Here is a 19,963-nt window from a genome sequence, read left to right as displayed (position 1 = left end):
TTAAGTTTCCTGCTTGCAACAGACTGCTTCTTACCTTACAACTTCCAGATGCTCTGGGGCCACAACTTTCTCTCTTCTACCTTAGTAGACTTCTAGGAAATTTGGGAAGTACCAAGTTAGCTTGGATTTATTTTACATTAGCAACTACCTGTAATCTACAGTACAGATAACAGTGGCAATGAAACAAGGAGGAATAAGTTTCAAATGGCAGGTTGGTATTTAGGAGGACAGGGCCTTGCATGGCCATAACAGGGCACCATATTGAGAGTCTTGGGCCAGAAGAGAGACAGCATAAGGGACTGGCTGCCTAAAGAGGTCAGTTGCACCACGTATTTCCCAATTTGCTCATGAAATGCTTGGGACTCTCTTTGGTCTCTGAACCTCTAACTCTGGTATTTTTTCTGCTTGCTTTGGTTACCTCCCTAATTAAGTGACTCTCTAACTGCAAAGGAGCCCATACCATCTTAAATGTGAATACTTAGCATTTGTATTCCTCCAGTCTAGGTCCTACTTATTTGGGATGGTCCTGCTCAAGTCTCAAGGCTTAGATTTGGAGAGAGTTAGAGATACTCTGGCACACGCACTTTTTTTTTTTTTTTTAAGACTCATTCTCACTTTGTCACCCAGGCTGGAGTGCAGTTGTGCAATCTCATTTCACTGCAGCCTCAACCTCCTAGGCTAAAGTGATTCTCCCACCTCAGCCCCCCAAGTAGCTGGGACTACAGGCACTTACCACTATGCCCAGCTATTTTTTTTTTTTTTTGTATTTTTTGTAGAGATGAGGTTTTGCCATGTTGCCCGGGCTGGTCTCAAACTGAGCTCAAGCGATCCACCAGCCTCGGCCTCCCAGTGTGCTGAGATTACAGGCATGAGCCACCACGCCCTGCCTGGCACACACTCTAAAGCCTTCAGGGGCTTCCTAACTGAGCTCCTTCCCATGGCCTGCCAGGCCCTCCATGCTCTGGCTCCTGGGTGCTCCTCATTTCCTGCCACTCCCCAACACTCCTGGTGACCCAGCCACACTGGTCTCCTTGCTGCTCATCGGACACATTGCGTCGTTCCTATCTCAGGGCCTTTTCCTCCCTGCTGCTTCTTCCAGGAATGCTCTTCCCACAGCTTTGAGTTTGGGTTGCTCCCTCTCTTCATCCACACCCCTACTCTAATATTATTTCATCAAAGAGATCCCCCTAGCCTCCCTTTCTGGCACCCCCACTGCAACTCACTATCCTTTTACCCTGACTTACTTTTATCTGTAGCCTGTATCACTACCTACCATGTAACTTATCTATTTATCTGTTTATCATCTGCCTTCCCCTTCTTCCCCACCACACCATAAAATCCATTAGGACAAAATCATTGTCTTTTTCAACACTGTATCACCAGGACCACAAAGTGCCTGAATTATGGTCGGTGCTCAAAAGGGATTTGTTATCAACTGCGCTCTGTCATTTTACACATCAGATACTGAGGTCAGGCAAGGTATAAAGAGAGCAGGGGCAGGAGCAGTGGCTTCCCCTCTGACTGCTCCCACCATGCCAACCATTTCTATTTCTGAGCATGAGTAGAACTCACTACCCATACCCCGCCACCCCATACCTGACTGTGTACTGCCTTGTCCTGGTCTCGAATCACTACAAATCACGCTTGGCATGTTTGTATCGAAAGCAATGTTTGCTTTAGTGGGATCTGGCAAACCCAGGGTCCCCAAAGACCACTAAGCAGTCACCAGCACTGAGTTTTAGAAATGGCTGGCTTGTTTTATTACCAGTTAATAGCATTTGTATTTGTGCTTTTGCAAATAACCATGAGAAATCAGTCATCAGGCATGAGTGATATGAGAAAATTAAGGACAAGGTCCTAAAAAATGGGCTGGGGATGAGGACTACGGTTCAGTAACTGGATCAAGTGTGTGAAGACTCAGGGGAAAGAATTTACATGGGGTATATGCTGTTCAGGAAGGACTAAAATTCGGGGCCAGATGCTACTGCATCTCCTCCTCCCCCACCACACACACACATTCGAAGGGCTATGGAGGGCACCTTTTTTATTTAGGGAAAATTATCCCATTTCATTCATCCTACAAACATGAGGAGTGGCTGTGTTTTCAGCAGTGCCGATGAAAATCCCAAGTCCTGGGTCTCTGAGAGATACTTTCTTATGTGGTTAAGAAGAATCAGGATGCATAAACTTGAATCCTGCCTCTACCATTTATTTGCTCTAAGATCTTGGGCAAGTTATGTAAAGTTCTCTCTGTTTTCTATCTGTTAAATGGAAATAAAAATGATACCAGTTGTATGGGTTGTTGTTGAGATTAAATAAAGAACTGCTGGTAAAGTGCTTTTTACATTATCTGCCAAGCAGAAAGGGCTCAATGCATTTTAAATAAGTAAATATATATCCCTGAGTAAAGCAGGGAGGAACCAGCCCAACCAATGGCTTCCCTGTTTTCAAAACCACTCTGCTTGTCCTTCCAGAGGAATAAGACCAAATTCCTGGGGATTTTGGTTCACTCCTTGGTCAGCAACCCTGCAGATTTATTTTTTCTAGTCATTTCAGGCTCTGTGTCTAATGATGCCAAGTTACCTGGCTTTATGGTGAGTATGAAGCTGAACGCTAACTGCGGAAACTCCCCGGGCCAGGCAAAGCCTTGGAAAGTGAAAGTGGCTGTGAAGGCAAAGGTGCTACCTGGTCTTTCCCTAGGGAGAGCAAGACCCCAAACTGATCCTTATCATGAGATTCTGGGTACTGAGGTGAACTTGGGCTTGCAGCTTTGCAGTGAGTTTGGAGCCCACCTCTTTGAAGGCAGATTTCATGCATGCTTTCTTTGTGTAAAGTATTTTGAGAAAGTAGATGTATTTGAAGATGTTAATTTGGGCAGAGGACTATCCTCAGGTAATGCTGGGTGCACTTGTGGGAGTGGGGCCAAGCACCAGCTACTGCAGATAAATGTGCTGGCTCTGATCTCTGGTACCTCTGTTGAGTGACAAGCTCTTACAGAAACAAAGAAAGTGGCGGTATAGCAGGGACAGTCCCTTGTGGGGACTGTAAATGGCTGAGACTGCTACCATCTGCTCTTCTCGATTCAAATATTTAACAGGAGGTTGAAAACACAGAAGTTCCCATGAAATTACGTTTTTTTCCCCCGAACTTAATTTCTGTCAAGGAGAGGGAGGGGTCCCTTGTGTTAAACGTCTGCTTTTCAGTTTTCGAGACTGCCAGGAGATGGCGCCAGGGCTTGGTTCTTAATGGGTTCCTTAGCGCACCAAAGAAAAGACATGCTCGGCGTGGGGATGGAGGCCTCCGTCTCGGCGTTTCCATGTAACTCGTTTCTCAGGAAATCTGAACAGAAACCCTGGCCTTGGCATTCCTTGGGTTAAATGGGCTTCTTTTTTCATCTGGCCGGGAATTGAGTTTCTGGTCATGGCGCGCTACATTTTCAGTCATCGATTCTCCTCAGAGGGTCGCACGACTGATGTTGTCTCTGGACATATGCTAATAAGAAACCAGAGAGAGCTCGGAGAGGGATTTTGAATGCATTAGAACTTTCCAGCGTGTTGCATAAAAAATAGAAAGTAGAGGTCATGTTATTTGGGAAATAGTAGACGTGTTGTATCATACCGTTTTTTTTCCTTCTTTTCAGACCCTTTTCACTGATCTGTTGCTCTTAGCCCAGAAAACGGTATAGCTGATGCCAGAAATTACAGCACGTTCTGCTAGGAAGTGTTTACACTTCAGGGCTGAACTCCTAGCACGATTAATAAACATCACCACCACAACATAAGAACGACTGAGCATGTGGTACCTATCCGCTCATTTAACCCTTACAGTAATCTGGGATATGTCCTTTATGATGTACTTTTTTCAGGCTAGAAAACTGAAGCTTAGGTTCAATAATTTGCCTAAAGTCATTCGACGTGTGATCAGAAGAGTAGGGATTGAAACTCAGACCATCTGACTCCAGGCCCATGAGGTTTTCCCCGGCACCCTACTAGAACAGCAATTTTGGGGGTAACGGGGCACCCCGGAGGCAGTGCTCAGTGGTTCCAGGTAGCTTGGTGTGCAGAGAGGCACCCAGGTATAGAGATGTGGTAGTCGTTTAGTGTTCACTGGGGACTCAGCGCTGTGTCATGTCCTGTGGCTTCTCTCAACACCGTGTGCAGAATCCAAACTTCCCCAGGCCTGCAAGCTCTGAGCTCTGTTCCCCTGGCCTATCCTGCTTGGTCACCCTCCAGGCATCTTTCTCCTTCCAGAACTTGCCAAGCCCATTTCTGCCTCAGGCTCTTTGCACCTGAGCTCTCTTCCCTCAACTCCTCACTGGCTGGCTCTTTTTCCTCAGGACTCAGCACAGACAGCCCTTTCTCACCCCATGATGTAAGGAGGCTCCCTCTGCCTCAAGGCCTCCTGACTCCTCACTCTGTTTTATTCCTTTATCGCACTTGTAATGATCTCTAAGTATCTTGTTTGCCTGGGTATCATCTGTTTTTCTCTCATTGGAATGTAAACTCCATGAGGAGGGGATTGGACAGTCTGGTTCGTTGCTGTATTCCTGGAACCTAGAACATGCCAGAAACAAAGGAGGTGCTTAATAAACATTTATTGAATAAGTATGATGGGGGAATGTGATAAAAGCAGCAGGAGTTGTGGTCCCACCTGTCGGGAGGCTCACAGGACAACGAGAGAGCCCAGGTTGGCATGAGACGACTGAAGATCAATCATGGCAAGGGTGGTAGTGGCCCAGAATAGTGGTTACAAAAACAGATTCTGGAGCTTACCCACCTTGGGAGGCTGAGGCAGAAAGATGGTTTAAGCCCAGGAGTTTGAGAACAACCTGGGCAACAAAGTGAGACCCTGTCTCTACAAAAAATAAAAAGAATTATCCTGGTATGGTGGTGTGACCCTGTAGTCCTAGCTACCTGGGAGGCTGAGGTGGGAGGATTGATTGAGCCCAGGAGGTCGAGGTTGCTGTGAGTTGTGATTGTACCACTGTACTCAAGCCTAGGTAACAGAGTAAGATCTTGTCTCTAAAATAAAATAAAATAAAAATAAATAAATCCTGACTCCAGTACTCACTGGCTGTGTGATCTTGGCCAAGTTATTTAGCTCTTTCATGCCTCACTTTTCTCATCAGTAAGTTGAAGATAATAATATTAGTAATATTAATACCCACTCATGGAATTGTTTAAGGATTAAATGAGATATATATGAGTGCTTGGAATGGTGACTGGCACATAGTGCTCTATAAATATTTTTTAAGTAAATAAAGGTATAATTAAGCAGAAACCTATGGCCTTAGAAATTCAGAAAAATGAAAATGCCAGTGTTGGGGAAAGCCCTGTTTCTTGGAGGTGGTTGGATTTGGATTGAGGAAGACAGGGAGTCTGAGGGGATATTTGCACTTGCTCTGGTCCCTCATTTCTATGTAGATATCTATTCAAGAAAGATTTGTTTATTGATTTATTTTTGTTCAATAAATATTTATTGAGCATTTATTATGTGTCAGTGCCTAGGATGTAGCAATACAATTGTAAACAGTACAAAATGAATTTCATTGATTTTTAAAAATTTTTTTTCTTTTTTTTGAGGAAGATGCTCTTTTTTCTCATTTCTTGAGTTGGATTCTTGACTTGTATACTTTCAGGAAATATTTATTAAGCATGAGCAAAAAATGGTTAGTAAATCATCCTTCCCAGCCCCACCCCCAAAGTATGCTAAGAATTTATTATATATAATGGGAGTTTTTTTTTAAAAACGTTAGTATTGTTTGGACTTAACATACAGAATGATGCTCTAGAAAACCATAGCCTCTCTTCTTCCTCCAGCTACAGTCTTTCCTGTCCCAGTTAGGGTACAGGTTCTGAGATGAACCTCGACTGGCTCTAGGTGACTCTGCTGGAGAGAAGTTCAAATTCCTCACTCTCTCCTCTTAGTTCGATTCAACCAACATGCACTGAGAGCTAACTTTATGCAAGGCAGACATGCGAGTGTAGAGAGGGTAATAAAAATGACATCCTTGATAACACAAGCATCTAGAAGAAGTTTAGAATGAATAGTGGCCCCAGGCCTGCAGTGCAGAGAGGAACCATGATGGGAGCCGGAGGGGAACGGACAGAAGGCCCAGGCCCAAGACGGGACTTCATGCTGCAGAGTGAAACTGGCTCCCAGTCCCCAGGTGGAGGTGGCTCTGAGAGATGACGGTGCCTAAAAACAGCAACAGCATTGAAAACACAATGAAATGCTCATTTTTATGTCAAGGGAGGGTGAGTTTTAGAGAAGGGCTTTGTGCATTTTCAACAAGGTGGGAGATAAATGGAAAGAAGCCTTCTCTTGGCTGTAAAGACAACATGAAAGCTTCTCTATTGATCCAAGGGAAATAATTACAGTGATATCCTGAGAGAGTCAATGGACTCCCAACATAGAATTCCACGTCTGATTTATGCAATCTCACCCATTCCCAACACATGGCCTCAGGACACAGTGGCAAATAATAACATTTAATTAAAACACATAAAACAGAAGCATCAATGACAGCCACGTCAAAATCAATATAATGCTAATTTCTAAAGATGGTGCTTGCATGAGGTCCAGGGGGTCAGCAGCAAGGGATTTCACGACAAAGAGCCTTTGTGAAAGGAAGCAGACTTCCATTTCCTGTGGCTGGAGTTACAGACCGCAGAGATCCTATAGCTCAAATCCCTCACTGCACAGAAGATAAACCGAGGTCTAGAGAACTGAGAATTTCATAATAGAGTCAGTAGTAGCATAATAATCTGACTTTTAGGCTTGTGTTCTTTGTTCCTGTGTCATTCTCCCTTTAAGCCTCAGAGTTATTGGTAGGAATGCCCTCTCACTTCAGATGGAGTGCCCAAGTCAATGGAAGAAAGCCACCCATCAGTGGCACAGGTGTCTCTAAACCTGACAACACATGACATCTTCCATGGCTGACTGCATCTCAACAAAGGTTTTTAATCGGCAGCCTGCAGTGTGACATTTCTAAGTCAAATTGCTTCTTTGTGCCTGCAGGTCCCCTTCCTGTCACTTGGATTTGGGCAGAGAGCTCACAACCTCAGCTGCACCATCTGCTTTCTCAGAGGACAAGGAGACCCTCATGGCCCAGAAGAAATGGCAAATGAAACAAATTCTCCTTGAATTCATGTAGAACATAATTCTGCAACAAATAGAATTTCCTTTTCATCCAAATAGATCACTTGGGTGATAAATGTTAGAAACTGAGTAGGTTGCATGGGGTTAAGATTACATTGTGTTTTCATCAGTTCCCAGCTCTTGGTCTGAAATTTGGGCACAGAGTTCTGGAAACTCTGACTTTTCAAGAAGTTGCTTGGCATTGTTCTCTTTGACTAAAATGGAAAATGGGAGATGCTTCAAGTCTTAATTGCATTTGCAGTCTTTGGTAGATCTTATCAAATTGCAATTGTGAATAATCTTTGGGGTTGCAGAAGTGTGAGACTGAGGTGGTTGTGGAAGTATAGACTCCAAGATGGCTGATTTCTACTCAGTAGCAGACTCTGTCTGAAAATGCTAACTTTACCCTTGCTCACAGACTGGAGAACAGGCAACATGGCCTGTGCCCTTCTGGTTATTTGGTTCTCTGTGTGAAGGTGTTGGGTAGACGGTGTCACTGTGCTGGCGGTCTTACAGCATAAGCAAACAGATATCTCCTTTTAAGAGCTATTGGATTGGTGACCATAGAAAACTGGAAGTGCTTGGCAAATCTTGTCTAAATCAGGGGTTCTCCCAGACTTTCTAAATAAAGGGCTTAGGGCTGCCAATCTGGTTCAAAGGGGGGCAGCTAGGGACTTGTTCTGCAACAGAGTTTGCATAATAATTTAAACTACCATTGATTGAAAATTTATTTTGCAGTGAGAATGCTTCATTTAATCTTCAAAACAACCCTATGATGGATGTTTTACTATTAACCTTACTGTACTGATTTCCAGTTGAGGCATTGTGAGTAACTTGCCCAAAGTCATACACGGGTGGTGAAGAAAGGACTTAAGCCAATGTAGTCTTACTCCAAAATCTATATACTTGTCCATTATACAACCCTGCCTTTTAGTTGTGAGCATGATGTCTATTACTTAGATGTGATGCTTATTTGGGGTGGCTGATGGAGATGATGGGGGTGGTAAACTTCCTCCACCCAAGCCACTTGTCTGAAGGTTTTTAGCTGCATTTGTTTACTCTGGAGAGCTTAGTCTGTAACTGAAAACGGGATGAATCCAAGCAGGTCTGCTGGTGAACCAAGAACCTGCTGGAGCTATCAGTGATGAAAATCAGGGAGAAGAGCTAGGTACAAACATCCAGTTGTCAGAGTTTAGCTAATAGCGCAGGCACTGTCTACCAAAGAGGTAAAAACTAGCCAGCAGAGTGGTAGAGAGAGTTCCTGGCATGTAAATAATTATTTTTCTCTGTCTTTGTCACAGACATACAAAGTATTTCAAGGGAACCTTGTTCAGGAACCTTAGAAGGGCCAGTTGAGGCTGTTCCTCTCCTTGTTTTAATAGTTGAAGCAGACTGAAGAGAACATTTGTGGCTAGTGCTGCAGAAAAAAATCACCAATGGCTGAAAAATAAATCAGTTGAACAGCTTTTGGTATCAGGATAGCTGTTGGACCTGGAGCTGTGGATAAACTTTAAGGGTGATGATGTCAAATTAGGAGATTCACAGATTTAATTCTATTGAAGGAGAGAACCCTTATGGGATTAACCAGTCTTTAAAAAAAAGTTGACTGGTGACAAAAATACCTAATTGTGGATTTGCAAAAATGTTTTATTTATTAAAATGATACATGCTAATGAGGTATAAGAAAAAATATTTACAAAGAAGAAATTCCTTCATTTATTCTACAAATAATTTTAAAGTATCTACTATGTGCCAGATACGGTTTAGGCACTTGGGACTCAGCAGTGAACAAAACAGACAAAAGTAGCTGCCCTTGGGGAGCTGAACCCCTAGCACAGGAGGCAGATATGAAAGGTAATAATTAAGTAAAGTACATAATTAGTATATGAGAAGATGGTAAGTGGTATGACCAAAAAAAAACAAAAACAAAAAACAAAAAAAGAAAGTAACAGAGTAAGGGGGAAAGAGAGTTGAGGCAGAGAAAGGAGCAGCTTTCTAATTTGAAAGGATGGCTGAGATAAGCCTCTTTGAAAAGGTGTCAACTGAGCAGAGACTTGAATGAGGTGAGAGTGAGGCTTGGAATATTGATGGGTAGGATGTTATGGGCAGAGGCAATGGCAGATGCACCAACCCTAAAGTGAGAAAAGTCCCCTGTGCCTCAGGAGATGGGGTCAGAGAAAGAGTAGGCAATGGTGAGGTCAGAGGCAATGAAGACCAGGGCATAAGTGAAATGGGGGCCCTTGGAGGGTTTCATCAGAGGTGTGAGATAACCTGACTTTGTATTTTAAAAGGTTTATTCTAGAAGCCATGGTGGGGGAGCAGGGGACAAGCAGGGAGACCAGTCAGGAGGTTCATATTGTCATCCAAGGAAGAGAAAATGGTAGCTGGGACCAGGGTGGTAGCAGTGGAGATGGTAAAAGGGGCCAGGATTCTGGATAATCTTGAAGTTACAGCCAATATAATTTCTGAGGGACTAGGTGTGGCAGATATAAGAAAAGGAAGAGTGAAAAGATGATACCAGCTGGGCGCAGTGGCTCTTGCCTGTTATCCCAACACTTTGGGAGGCTGAGGTGGGTGGATCACTTGAGGCCAGAGGTTTGAGACCAGCCTGGCCAACATGGCAAAACCCTGTCTCTACTAAAAATACAAAAATTAGCCAGGTGTGGTGGTGCACACCTGTAATCCCAGCTACATGGGAGGCTGAGGCATGAGAATTGCTTGAACTTAGGAGGTGGAGGTTGCAGTGAGCTGAGATCGCCCCACTGGTCAAAAAAAAAAAAAAAAAAGATTACTCCGGATTCCCGGGCAAGATGGCTGAACAGGAGCAGCTCTCATCTACAGCTCCCAGTGAGGCCAACTGCATTTCCAACTGAGGTACAAAGTTCATCTCATTGGGACTGATTAGACAGTGGGTGCACCCCAAGGATGGCAAGCCAAAGCAGGGTGGGGCATTGCCTCATCCAGGAAGTGTAAGGGGTCAGGGAACTCCCTCCCCTAGCCAAGGGAAGCCGTGTGGGACTGTTCCTTGAGGGACAGTGCTATCTGGCCCAGATACTATGCTTTTCCCACTGTCTTTGCAACCCGCAGACCAGGAGATTCCCTCAGGTGCCTATACCACCAGGACCCCGGGTTTCAAGCACAGAACAGGGCGGCCGTTTGGGCAGACACCGAGCTAGCTGCAGGAATTTCTTTTTTGTACCCCAGTGGCACCTGGAACGCCAGCGAGACAGAACCTTTCACTCCTCTGGAAAAGGGGCTGAAGCCAGGGAGCTGAGTGGTCTTGCTTAGTGGATCTCACCCCCATGGAGCCCAGCAAGCTAAGATCCACTGGCTTGAAATTCTCGCTGCCAGCACAGTAGTCTGAAGTTGACCTGGGATGCTTGAGCTTGGTGGAAGGAGGGGCGTCTGCCATTAATGAGGCTTGAGTAGGTGGTTTTCACCTCACAGTGTAAACAAAGCCACCCTGAATTTCGAACTGGGTGGACCCCCTGCAGTGCCACACAGCCGCTGTAGCCAGACTGCTTCTCTAGATTCCTTCTCTCTGTGCAGGGCATCTCTGAAAGAAAGGCAGCAGCCCCAGTCAGGGGCTTATAGATAAAACTCCCAGGGCAGCTGTGGGATCTGCTTCAGCAGACTTAAACGTTCCTGCCTGCTGGGTCTGAAGAGAGCAGCGGATCTCCCTGCACAGCATTCGAGCTCTGCTAAAAGACAGACTGCCTCCTCAAGTGGGTCCCTGACCCCCGTGCTTCCTGAGAGGGAGAAACCTCCCAGCAAGGGTCGACAGACACCTCATACAGGAGAGCTCTGGCTGGCATCTGGCAGGTGCCCCTCTGGGATGAAGCTTCCAGAGCAAGGAGGAGGCAGCAATCTTTGCTGTTCTGCAGCCTCCGCTGGTGATACCAGGCAAACAGAGTCTGGGGTGGACCTCCAGCAAACTCCAGCAGACCTGCAGAAGAGGGGGTTGACTGTTAGAAGGAAAACTAACAAACAAAAAGCAATAGCAGCAACATCAACAAAAAGGGCAACCATGCAAAAACCCCACCTGAAGGTCACCAACATCAAAGACCAAAGATAGATAAATCCATGCAGATGAGGAAAAACCAGTGCAAAAAGGCTGAAAATTCCAAAAACCAGAATGCCTCTTCTCCTCCAAAGGATCACAACTCCTTGCCGGCAAGGGAACAAAAGTGGATGGAGAATGAGTTTACAAATTGAAAGAAGTAGGCTTCAGAAGGTGGATAATAACAAACTCCTCTGAGCTAAAGATGCATGTTCTAATCCAATGCAAGGAAGCTAAGAACCTTGATAAAAGGTTACAGGAACTGCTAACTAGAATAACCAGTTTGAGAAGAACATAAATGACCTGATAAAGCTGAAAAACACAGCATGAGAACTTTGTGAAGCATACACAAGTATCAATAGCCGAATCAATCAAGTAGAAGAAAGGATATCAGAGATTGAAGATCAACTTAATAAAATAAAGCATGAACACAAGATTAGAGAAAAAAAATAAAAGGAACAAACAAAGCCTCCAAGAAATATGGGACTATGTGAACAGACCAAACTTATGTTTAATTGGTATAACTGAAAGTGACAAGGAGAATGGAACCAAGCTGAAAAACACACTTCAGGATATTATCCAGGAGAACTTCCCCAACCTAGCAAGACAGGCCAACATTCAAATTCAGGAAATACAGAGAACATCACAAAGATACTCCTTGAGAAGAGTAACCCCAAGACACATAATCGTCAGATTCACCAAAGTTGAAATGAAGGAAAAAATGTTAAGGGCAACCAGAGAAAAAGGTCAGGTTACCCACAAAGGGAAGCCCATGAGACTAACAGCAGATCTCTCTGCAGAAACCCTACAAGCCAGAAGAGAGTAGGGGCCAATATTCAACATTCTTAAAGAAAAGAATTTTCAACCCAGAATTTCATATCCAGCCAAGCTAAGCTTCTTAAGTGAAGGAGAAAGAAAATCCTTTACAGACAAACAAATACTGAGGGATTTTGTCACCACCAGGCCTGCCTTACAAGAGCTCCTAAAGGAAGCACTAAATATGGAAAGGAAAAACTGGTACCAGTAACTGCAAAAATATACCAAATTGTAAAGACCATTGACACTATGAAGAAACCGCATAAACTAATGGGCAAAATAACCAGCTAGCATCATAATGACAGGATCAAATTCACACATAACAATATTAACATTAAGTGTAAATGGGCTAAATGTCCCAATTAAAAGATAAAGACTGGCAAATTGGATAGAGTCAAGACCCATCAATGTGCTGTATTCAGGAGACCCATCTCACATGCAAAGACACACGTAGGCTCAAAATAAAGGAATGGAGGAAGATTTACCAAGCATATGGAAAGCAAAAAAAAAAAAGAAAAAAGAAAAAAAAACCAGGGGTTGCAATCCTAGTCTCTGATAAAACAGACTTTAAACCAACAAAGATCAAAAAAGACAAAGGACATTGCATAATAGTAAAATGTTCAATGCAACAAGAAGAGCTAAGTATCCTAAATATATATGCACCCAATACAGCAGCATCCAGATTCATAAAGCAAGTTTTTTTTTAAATTTTATTATTATTATACTTTAAGTTTTAGGGTACATGTGCACAACGTGCAGGTTTGTTACATATGTATACATGTGCCATGTTGGTGTGCTGCACCCATTAACTCGTCATTTAGCATTAGGTATATCTCCTAATGCTATCCCTCCCCCCTACCCCCACCCCACAACAGTCCCCAGTGTGTGATGTTCCCCTCCCTGTGTCCAAGTGTTCTCATTGTTCAATTCCCACCTGTGAGTGAGAACATGTGGTGTTTGATTTTTTGTCCTTGCGATAGTTTGCTGAGAATGATGGTTTCCAGTTTCATCCATGTCCCTACAAAGGACATGAACTCATCATTTTTTATGGGTGCATAGTATTCCATGGTGTATATGTGCCACATTTTCTTAATCCAGTCTATTTAGTTGTTGGACATTTGGGTTGGTTCCAAGTCTTTGCTATTGTGAATAGTGCCGCAATAAACATACATGTGCATGTGTCTTTATAGCAGCATGATTTATAATCATTTGGGTATATACCCAGTAATGGGATGGCTGGGTCAAATGGTATTTCTAGTTCTAGATCCCTGAGGAATCACCACACTGACTTCCACAATGGTTGAACTAGTTTACAGTCCCACCAACAGTGTAAAAGTGTTCCTATTTCTCCACATCCTCTCCAGCACCTGCTGTTTCCTGACTTTTTTTTTTTTTTTTTTTTTTTAGTATTTATGGATCATTCTTGGGTGTTTCTCGGAGAGGGGGATGTGGCAGGGTCATAGGATAATAGTGGAGAGAAGGTCAGCAGATAAACATGTGAACAAAGGTCTCTGGTTTTCCTAGGCAGAGGTCCCTGCGGACTTCAGCAGTGTTTGTGTCCCTGGGTACTTGAGATTAGGGAGTGGTGATGACTCTTAACGAGCATGCTGCCTTCAAGCATCTGTTTAACAAAGCACATCTTGCACTGCCCTTAATCCATTTAACCCTGAGTTGACACAGCACATGTTTCAGAGAGCACGGGGTTGGGGGTAAGGTTATAGATTAACAGCATCCCAAGGCAGAAGAATTTTTCTTAGTACAGAACAAAATGGAGTCTCCTGTGTCTACTTCTTTCTACACAGACACAGTAACAATCTGATCTCTCTTTCTTTTCCCCACATTTCCCCCTTTTCTTTTTGACAAAACTGCCTTCGTCATCATGGCCCTTTCTCGATGGTTGCTGTCTCTTTGGAGCTGTTGGGTACACCTCCCAGACGGGGTGGCCGGGCAGAGGCGCTCCTCACATCCCAGACGATGGGCAGCCGGGCAGAGGCGCTCCTTACATCCCAGACGATGGGCAGCCGGGCAGAGGCACTCCTTACATCTCAGACGATGGGCAGCCAGGCAGAGGCGCTCCTCCCCTCCCAGATGGGGTGGCTGGGCAGAGGCGCTCCCCACCTCCCAGACGGGGCGGCCGGGCAGAGGCGCTCCCCACCTCCCAGATGGGGCGCTGGCCAGGCAGAGGCGCTCCTCACTTCCCAGATGGGGCGGCGGCCGGGCAGAGGTGCTCCTCACTTCTCAGACGGGGCGGCCGGGCAGAGGCGCTCCTCAGTTCCCAGACGGGGCGGCCGGGCAGAGGCGCTCCTCACCTCCCAGACAGGGTGGCCGGGCAGAGGCGCTCCTCATCTCCCAGATGGGGCGGCCGGGCAGAGACGCTCCTCACTTCCCAGATGGGGTGGCTGGGCAGAGATACTCCTCACTTCCCAGATGGGGCGGCCGGTCAGAGGCTCTCCTCACATCCCAGACAGGGTGGTGGCCAGGAAAAGGCGCTCCTCACTTCCCAGACGGGGTGACGGCCGGGCAGAGGCGCTCCTCACTTCCCAGATGATGGGTGGCCAGGCAGAGATGCTCCTCACTTCCTAGACGGGGTAGCAGCTGGGCAGAGGCGCTCCTCACTTCCCAGATGGGGCGGCCGGGCAGAGGGGCTCCTCACATCCCAGATGATGGGCGGCCAGGCAGAGATGCTCCTCACTTCCTAGATGGGGTGGCGGCCGGGCAGAGGCTGTAATCTTAGCACTTTCGGAGGCCAAGGCAGTTGGCTGGGAGGTGGAGGTTGTAGCGAGCCGAGATCACGCCACTGCACTCCAGCCTGGGCAACATTGAGCATTGAGTGAGCGAGACTCCTTCTGCAATCCCAGCACCTCGGGAGGCCGAGGCAGGCAGATCACTCAAGGTCAAGAGCTGGAGACCAGCCCAGTCAACATGGAGAAACCCCGTCTCCACCAAAAATACAAAAACCAGTCAGGTGTGGCGGTGCATGCCTGCAATCCCAGGCACTCGGCAGGCCGAGGCAGGAGAATCACGGGAGCCTGAGGCAGGGAGGTTGCAGTGAGCTGAGATCACGGCAGTACAGTCCAGCCTCGGCAACAGAGGGAGACTGAAGAGAGGGAGAGGGAGAGGGAGAGGGAGAGGGAGAGGGACAGAGAGAGGGATACAGAGAGGGAGAGGGAGAGCTGTTTCCTGACTTTTTAATGATCGCCATTCTAACTGGTGTGAGATGGTATCTCATTGTGGTGTTGATTTGCATTTCTCTGATGGCCAGTGATGATGAGCATCTTTTCATGTGTTTTTTGGCTGCATAAATGTCTTCTTTTGAGAAGTGTCTGTTCATATCCTTTGCCCACTTTTTGATGGGTTTTTTTTTTTTGTAAATTTGTTTAAGTTTTTTGTAGATTCTGGATATTAGCCCTTTGTCAGATAAGTAGATTGCAAAAAATTTCTCCCATTCTGTAGGTTGCCTGTTCACTCTGATGCAGTTTCTTTTGCTGTGCAGAAGCTCTTTAGTTTAATTAGATCCCATTTGTCAATTTTGGCTTTTGTTGCCATTGCTTTTGGTGTTTTAGTCATGAAGTCCTTGCCCATGCCTATGTCCTGAATGGTATTGCATAGGTTTTCTTCTAGGGTTTTTATGGTTTTAGGTCTAACATGTAAGTCTTTAATCCATCTTGAATTAATTTTTGTATAAGGTGTAAGGAAAAGATCCAGTTTCAGCTTTCTACATATGGCTAGCCAGCTTTCCCAGCACCATTTATTAAAGAGGGAATCCTTTCCCCATTTCTTGTTTTTGTCAGGTTTATCAAATATCAGATAGTTGTAGATATGTGGCATTATTTCTGAGGGCTCTGTTCTGTTCCATTGGTCTACATCTCTGTTTTGGTACCAGTACCATGCTGTTTTGGTTACTGTAGCCTTGTAGTATAGTTTGAAGTCAGGTAGTGTGATGCCTCCAGCTTTGTTCTTTTGGCTTAGGATTCACTTGGCGATGTGGGCTGTTTTTTGGTTCCATATAAGCTTTAAAGTAGTTTTTTCCAATTATGTGAAGAAAGTCATTGGTAGCTTGATGGGGATGGCATTGAATCTATAAATTACCTTGGGCAGTATGGCCGTTTTCACGATATTGATTCTTCCTACCCATGAGCATGGAATGTTCTTCCATTTGTTTGTATCCTCTTTTATTTCATTGAGCAGTGGTTTGTAGTTCTCCTTGAAGAGGTCCTTCACATCCCTTGTAAGTTGGATTCCTAGGTATTTTATTCTCTTTGAAGCAATTGTGAATGGGAGTTCACTCATGATTTGGCTCTCTGTCTGTCTGTTATTGGTGTATAAGAATGCTTGTGATTTTTGTACATTGATTTTGTATCCTGAGACTTTGCTGAAGTTGCTTATCAGCTTGAGGAGATTTTGGGCTGAGACGATGGGGTTTTCTAGATATACAATCATGTCATCTGCAAACAGGGACAATTTGACTTCCTCTTTTCCTAATTGAATACCCTTTATTTCCTTCTCCTGCCTGATTGCCCTGGCCAGAACTTCCAACACCATGTTGAATAGGAGTGGTGAGAGAGGGCATCCCTGTCTTGTGCCTGTTTTCAAAGGGAATGCTTCCAGTTTTTGCCCATTCAGTATGATATTGGCTGTGGGTTTGTCATAGATAGCTCTTATTATTTTGAGATATGTCCCATCAATACCTAATTTATTGAGAGTTTTTAGCATGAAAGGTTGTTGACTTTTGTCAAAGGCCTTTTCTGCATCTATTGAGATAATCATGTGGTTTTTGTCTTTGGTTCTGTTTATATGCTGGATTGCATTTATTGATTTGCATATGTTGAACCAGCCTTGCATCCCAGGGATGAAGCCCACTTGATCATGGTAGACAAGCTTTTTGATGTGCTGCTGGATTCAGTTTGCCAGTATTTTATTGAGGATTTTTGCACTGATGTTCATCAAGGCTATTGGTCTAAAATTCTCTTTTTTGGTTGTGTCTCTGCCAGGCTTTGATATCAGGATGATGCCGGCCTCATCTAATGAGTTATGGAGGATTCCCTCTTTTTCTATTGGTTGGAACAGTTTCAGAAGGAATGGTTCCAGTGCCTCCTTGTACCTCTGGTAGAATTCGGCTGTGAATCCATCTGGTCCTGGACTTTTTTTGGTTGGTAAGCTATTGATTATTGCCTGAATTTCAGAGCCTGTTATTGGTCTATTCAGAGATTCAACTTCTTCCTGGTTTAGTCTTGGGAGGATGTATGTGTTGAGGAATTTATCCATTTCTTCTAGATTTTCTAGTTTATTTGCATAGAGGTGTTTATAGTATTCTCTGATGGTAGTTTGTATTTCTGTGGGATCAGTGGTGATATCCCCTTTATCATTTTTTATGGTATCTATTAGATTCTTCTCTCTTTTCTTCTTTATTAATCTTGCTAGCAGTCTATCAATTTTGTTGATCTTTTCAAAAAACCAGCTCCTGGATTCATTAATTTTTTGAAGGGTTTTTTGTGTCTCTATTTCCTTCAGTTCTGTTCTGATCTTAGTTATTTCTTGCCTTCTGCTAGCTTTTGAATGTGTTTGCTCTTGCTTTTCTAGTTCTTTTAATTGTAATGTTAGGGTGTCAATTTTAGATCTTTCCGGCTTTCTCTTGTGGGTATTTAGTGCTATAAATTTCCCTCTACGAACTGCTTTGAATGTGTCCCAGAGATTCTGGTGTGCTGTGTCTTTGTTCTCGTTGGTTTCAAGGAACATCTTTATTTCTGCCTTCATTTCGTTATGTACCTAGTAGTCATTCAGGAGCAGGTTGTTCAGTTTCCATGTAGTTGAGCAGTTTTGAGTGAGTTTCTTAATCCTGAGTTCTAGTTTGATTTTACTGTGGTCTGAGAGACAGTTTGTTATAATTTCTGTTCTTTTACATTCGCTGAGGAGTGCTTTACTTCCAACTATGTGGTCAATTTTGGAATAGGTGTGGTGTGATGCTGAAAAGAATGTATATTCTGTTGATTTGGGGTGGAGAGTTCTGTAGATGTCTATTAGGTCCGCTTGGTGCAGAGCTGTGTTCAATTCCTGGGTATCCTTGTTAACTTTCTGTCTCATTGATCTGTCTAATGTTGACAGTGGGGTGTTAAAGTCTCCCACTATTATTGTGTGGGAGTCTAAGTCTCTTTGTACGTCACTAAGGACTTGCTTCATAATAGACAAACAGAGCCAAATCATGAGTGAAGTCCCATTCACAATTGCTACAAAGAGAATAAAATACCTAGGAATCCAACTTACAAGGGATGTGAGGAACTCTTCAAGGAGAACTACAAACCACTGCTCAAGGAAATAAGAGAGAACACAAACAAAAGGAAAAACATTCCATGCTTATAGATAGGAAGAATCAATATCGTGATAATGGCCTTACTGCCCAAAGTAATTTATAGATTCAATGCTATTCCCATCAAGCTACCATTGACTTTCTTCACAGAATTAGAAATAACTACTTTAAATTTCATATGGAACCAAATAAGAGCTTGTACAGCCAAGACAATCCTAAGCAAAAAGAACAAAGCTGGAGGCATGAGGCTGCCTGACTTCAAACCATACTACAAGGCTACAGTAACCAAAACAGCATGGTACTGGTACTAAAACAGATATATAGACCAGTGGAACAGAACAGAGGCCTCAGCAATAACACCACACAGCTACAACCATCTGATCCTTGACAAACCTGACACAAACAAGCGATAGGGAATGGATTCCCTATTTAATAAGTGGTGTTGGGAAAACTGGCTAGCCATATGCAGAAAACTGAAACTGGACCCCTTCCTTACACTTTATACAAAAATTAACTCAAGATGGATTAAAGACTTAAATGTAAGACCTAAAACCATAAAAACCCTAGAAGAAAACCTAGGCAATACCATTCAGGACATAGGCAGGGGCAAAGATGTCATTACTAAAACATCAAAAGCAATAGCAACAAAAGCCAAAATTGACAAGTGGGATCTAATTAAACTAAAGAGCTTCTGCACAGCAAAAGAAACTATCATTAGAGTGAACAGGCAACCTACAGAATGGGAGAAAATTTTTGCAATCTATCCATCTGACAAAGGGCTAATATCCAGAATCTACAAGAAACTTAAATTAACAAGAAATAAACAAATAACCTTATCAAAAAGTGGGCAAAGGATATGAACAGACACTTCTCCAAAGAAGACATTTATGCAGCCAACAAACATATGAAAAAAAAGTCATCATCCCTGGTCATTAGAGAAATGCAAATCAAAACCACAATAAGATACTATCTCATGGCAGTTAGAATGGCGATCATTAAAAAGTCCAGAAACAACAGATTCTGGAGAGGATGTGGAGAAATAGGAACGCTTTTACACTCTTGGTGGGAGTGTAAATTAGTTCAACCATTGTGGAAGACAGTGTGGCAATTCCTCAGGGATCTAGAACTAGAAATACCATTTGACCCAGCCATCTCATTACTGGGTATATACCCAAAAGATTATAAATCATTCTTCTATAAAGACACATGCACACGTATGTTTACTGTAGCACTATTCACAATAGCAAAGACTTGGAACCAACTCAAATGCCCATCAATGATGGAGTGGATAAAGAAAATGTGGTACATATACACCATGGAATACTATGCAGCCATAAAAAAGGATGAGTTCATGTCCTTTGCAGGGACATGGATGAAGCTGGAAACCATCATTTTCAGCAGACTAACACAGGAACAGAAAACCAAACACTGCATGTTCTCACTCATAAGTGGGAGTTGAACAATGAGAACATATAGGCACAGGGAGGGGAACATCACACACTGGGGCCTGTTGAGGGGTGGGGACAAGGGGACAGATAGCATTAGGAGAAATACTTAATGTAGATGATGGGTTGATGAGTGCAGCAAATCACCACGGCACATGTATACCTATGTAACAAACCTGCACATTCTGCACATGTATC

This window comes from Pan troglodytes, chromosome 4, assembly GCF_028858775.2.
Source record: "Pan troglodytes isolate AG18354 chromosome 4, NHGRI_mPanTro3-v2.0_pri, whole genome shotgun sequence".
Lineage (NCBI taxonomy): Eukaryota > Metazoa > Chordata > Mammalia > Primates > Hominidae > Pan > Pan troglodytes.
The sequence above is the reverse complement of the archived record's forward strand: the minus strand, read 5'-3'. Positions refer to the sequence as shown.